The sequence below is a fragment of the Frankliniella occidentalis genome, unplaced genomic scaffold, assembly GCF_000697945.3.
Source record: "Frankliniella occidentalis isolate FOCC.00 unplaced genomic scaffold, Focc_3.1 Scaffold5, whole genome shotgun sequence".
In the NCBI taxonomy this organism is placed as follows: Eukaryota; Metazoa; Arthropoda; class Insecta; order Thysanoptera; family Thripidae; genus Frankliniella; species Frankliniella occidentalis.
Window position 1 is genome coordinate 1,997,874 of NW_026267135.1, and position 4,724 is coordinate 2,002,597.

Here is a 4,724-nt window from a genome sequence, read left to right on the forward strand (position 1 = left end):
CCGCGGAACTCTATCCGTGAGAGGAGAGAAGGAAATGGCGCGCACGCGGCGGCCGCGGCGGCGGTCAGTACGAGACGCGCGTTGTTTCGGGAGCTCATAATGATGGTCGGGAGTCTGTAACGTCGAGGGCGTTATCTAGACCGGCCATCGGAGAAGAGGGAAGTGCCGGAGGCTCGCGGCTGTGGGTGCGACGGATACACACACACATACTCGTATCGTTAATGATGCCGGACAAGCGACAGGTAAAAACTCACTATTAGAAGAGTGCTCTGTGTGTGAGTGTGTGTGTGTGTGTGATGTTTATTTCTGGAACGGTTTTACTCCGCGATGTCATTTTATTGCTCTAGCCGGTCGATCAGTAGGCGAAACCGACCACAAAGTATCCAAACTATAAAAGTGCAAATCGTGCAAAAAACGAAAAAAAAAAACAAACTAGAGGGGGGTGAAAAATTAAATTGAAAGGCAAAATAAATAATTATGAGTCATGTCTTAAAGTACCCGCGACAAACCCGTTATCGTGTCCATAAACAGCTCCCCCCCCCCCCCCCGCTAAGCAATGTCACATTTGCAAACTATTTTTCGCAGTTGGTATACACATGCATCGCGCTGCAGTTTCTCTCTCATTCTCACCTTTGCCGCGTCGCCGGCTTGGTTTATGTGCTTTACGGGTCACCGCCTCATAATTCCTTTCATATTGAGTTTCATTTATGGGCTACCGACGGCCGGGGCTTTCTGCCAAGATCGCAAATGTCATTTATGGTGTCGTTTCGCGACACTCATCCGCAACAAAGTCGAGATTTATTGCGCGGGTGATTTAGTGACGGTTGTGTGTGCAAATGTGTGCAAATGTGTGTGTGTGTGTGTGAATGTAAGTCCGATGCGTGGTGTATGGAGCTGCCCTTTTGGTCGCTCAAATCGATTTCGACAACGAGAGAGATTTAAGCTATTGCAGCAACAAGCGCACATTCTCACATTCGATGCAGCGGTAATCTAATCTCGTACACAAGGTGGTGATAAGAAACGTCGTAAAAATATTGTCGCGCTACTCAAATGATAATAAGCTTTGGGCTTTTTTACTACCGCGAGAGATGCAAGGCGCTGCAGCAGCAGCATCCAGCCTCTCTTATCATTACTGCAGGGGACAGCGGTAGCAGCGCTCAGCTGTCAGGACCGAAATCGAGTGACCGTCAAACGTCGTGCATTTCGTTAAAAATGTAAATTTAGAAAAAAATTGAACAAGAACAAAGAAAAACAAATCACAATACAAATTGATAAAAATTATAGGCTGTTTAGAAAGGTATACTGATTAGTGTATAAGTCAGTGCACTAAAACTGGGAAGTTCACTTGGCCTATCCGTGAGAAATATTTAGTATATAAGTAGTATATAAGTAGAGGTCTTAGGGCGGTCTCGGAGGGCTTAAAAAAGTCACTAAAAGAGACATACTTTCTATATCACTACCAAACCAATACAAAACTTGCTGACTTCAAGAATTCGAATCTAGAATTTACTACACCTAAACTGTCCACAGAAATCGTTTTAGCTGAGGTCTGACTTAAGATTTTAGGCTGCTCTGCACGATAAAAACAATGTTTGATTTTTTTGAGGTGAGAGAGAAAAACTTCTAGAACTCCCATTTTATAAAATTGTTGAGGAAAGTCTTTTCAAAAACCGAGGGAAATTCCCAATTTTTTTGATGAGTGGACTCTTTTTGTAGGAACTGAGTTAGGATCGCGAAACGCGAAAAGACTACAATAGATCACTCTTACATCTTACAACAGCAGAAAGTTACACACACCTTACCTCGGTCAACGAGAAGCAATCCACAGGTACGGCGTGAGGAGGCACTCGATGGGGTCCCACGGACGCTGCAGCAGGTGGGAAGCAGAAAGGGACGCCGATGCGTGTGTGCGAGGGTGAGTATGTGTGTGTGTGTGCGAGGGTGAGTGTGAGTGTTGCGCCAGGACAGGACCCAAGGACTCACACGTGCTGGTGGGGCGGGACGGCGGCTCCCACTGAGCGCTCGGACATGGACACCACGCCATAGGCGTACCATGTGATTCCCCGCCCCACCGCCACACCCCGCCCCGCCGCACCCCGCCCCGCCCGGCAGCGCTTGCCCCCTGGTGTGTGTATGGCCCAGGACCAGTGGCGTAGCGCCGTGGCGCACTCGGTCGCGAGAGGGAGAGAGAGGGGGAGAGAGAGAGATATAGGAGAGAGAGAGATAAAGAGAGATAGAGAGAGACAGAGATAGGCGGGGGAGGGGATGAGAATGCGAAGCTAAGAAAGCGTGTCTTAGTGTTAAAAAGCGAGGTTGCTACAACCCTTCCTCCTATTTCTCCCCCTCTTTCTTTCTTTCTTTCTTTCTCTCTCTCTCTCTCTCTCTCTCTCTCTCTCTCTCTCTCTCTCTCTCTCTCTCTGCTGCCCCCGCCGAAGTCGCGTTGTCCATCGTTACAAATTGTTCCATTATTCCAAACTGGATCGGGCAGCGGTGTTCGTTTTCGCCCCCTCAGAGGGAGGGGTCGGCCCCGCGTCCGAAAAGTACGTAGACAGTATGCTTAGGTCTCTCTCTCTCGCGCCCACATGGTAGAGCAACAGCGTGTGTGTGTGAGAGAGAGAGACGACGATTGTTACTAGTTTCCGGGCGCAGCCAGGCAGCTGACCCGTGCGTTCGCCGCACGGCGCGCGCAGGGCGCCCCCATTTGAATGCGAATGACGGTCACTGGAGGTGGTGTGCGCCGGGGCATTGCCGTATTGTGGGAGAGAGCGGGGAGAGCGGAACGAGGGAGAGAGAGAGAGAGAGAGAGAGAGAGAGAGAGAGAGAGAGAGAGAGAGCGTACTGTACGTGGGTATTGCTTGCCGGCACTTCTTCCTCATTTAGGTGGACTTTGTCGTCGCGACCGCGGCAGCTATTTCTCCTCGTACACAAACACAACACAATGACAAAGGTCCAAATCATGTAAAATAGCAGCTACTCTCCCGATCCTGATAACCTGCGTCTGCTGTCGAACTGCTACCACGTACTATTTAAGGGGGCAAGCGACAAGGAAGTCCTGGGCGATTTGGCAAAAATAACGTTTGGTTTTACTGAGATTGAATCTTAAAGTATGTATTCGAGAGGCAAGATAGACCACAACCCAATATGCGTTCGCCAGTAGTCAGCCTGCAGTCGAGGGTATAGGCAACCCACCGGGGATCTGTGTACGAAGGGTTGCCAACCTCGCCGGCGTTCAGGGACTCCGTGCGCGCGATGCGTTCGCGGTACACACTGAATTCTTATGCATTCTTTTGTGCATAAGACTTGCAGGATTTCATGCAGCCATAGCTATGCACCAAATTTCATACAGAAGTATGCAAAACTAAGGCCACTATGCACAAATTTGTGCATAGTAATGCTCAAGTTTTACATAGATATGCATGAAATTCGGTGCATAACTCTGGCTGCTTACAGCTGTGCATGTTATCCACAACAAAGTACATAAGGGTTTAGTGTGTATTGTTTTTATAAACGGCATTTCTTATTCACAGGAGGAGGCACAGCGCCTGCATTTCTCCTGTCAATACTTGCAGCGTTGTCAGTTTAAAATGAATAGATAAAGATAATCAATAAAATAGCTGTCTCGATTGTTATATAATAAGCACGTATTTTACTATAAATTACTGCAGCAAATTATTTCCAACTGTTAGGCCACCGCATTTCCATATCGAAATTAAAGTTTACAAAAGCTCAGTTCCAGGACGCCTGTGCCCTGTGAGCAAGGGGGTCCGTATAATACACCCCCCTCCTCTACTCCAAGTCTCTCTCTCTCTCTCTCTCTCTCTCTCCAGTTCCAGCCGTGGCGTCCAGACGGCGGTCGACACACAAACGAGCTGCTGCTGGCTGGAGCAGCCGCTGCTGGAGCAAGGAGTCTGCCCGGTGGAACCCTCCAAGCAGAACACAATGCCTCGCTCTCCGGTGGCGCGGCTCTCGGCCGTGCCTCGCCCAAAACAAACGCAGGCGGGGCGTGGCGGGGCGTGGCGAGGTCAGAGTGTGCGCAGTGTCGAGCGCTCAAGTGGCGGGCGGCGGGCGTGCTCTCCGCTGCCCTGTGCTGCACTGCTGCACTACACACGGCGGCAGCAGAGAGCATCGCCGGCCTGCCTGACAGCGCCCGCATTAGCCACATTCTATCAAGATTATTAGACGTAATAATAAAAACGCTTGAAAATTGCCGCACTCGAAAACTTGGGAGAATGTCCAATAAGTTTTTCATTGTAAAGCTTCGGAATCTTTCCAGGTTATTACCATTTAAAACAATTATTTAAGAGCTAATTAAATTTAATTTTTTTTATTGAAAGAAGCAGACGTTTTACATTGTGCTTTTAACAGTTTAGAGACGGCTATGGCATCAGGAAAAACGTGTGTGTCACACTTGCGCGCTCAACTTTACTTTGCGGTTAGAGCAAGGACGGACCAGGGGGAGGGGGAGGGAACTGGATGTGTGCAAACGGCCGGCAGTTCTGAACAGCGGGGGCGTGGCGGGGAGGGGCGGGGAGGGGGTGAGTACGTACGTGAGAGCGCACGGCTCACTGCTCAGGGGGACCACATTAGCCAGGATCCTCATTCAATAAACATTGACACGTCGAGAGCGTTTTGTGTGCGCGTGCTTGTGTGAGAGAGAGCGATAGCGAGAGAGAGAGAGAGAGAGAGAGAGAGAGAGAGAGAGAGAGAGAGAGAGAGAGAGAGAG

At 49.5% G+C, this 4,724-nt stretch overlaps 1 protein-coding gene across 3 annotated transcripts in view; it reads right to left on the minus strand.

Moving 5' to 3' along the window:
- LOC113212849 (serotriflin-like) overlaps nt 1–4,724 on the minus strand; it is an 81,402-nt gene that overhangs the window by 4,304 nt on the left and 72,374 nt on the right. The window contains exon 1 of one of the 3 annotated variants that reach the window (XM_052269651.1): nt 1,798–2,054. The exons of 1 other annotated variant lie outside the window; for it this stretch is intronic. The gene's annotated coding sequence lies outside the window, so the exon portion shown is untranslated. Of the gene's footprint in view, nt 1–1,797; nt 2,055–4,724 lie in introns of those variants that run through there. One more of the 3 variants, XM_026431680.2, reaches the window with a different exon arrangement.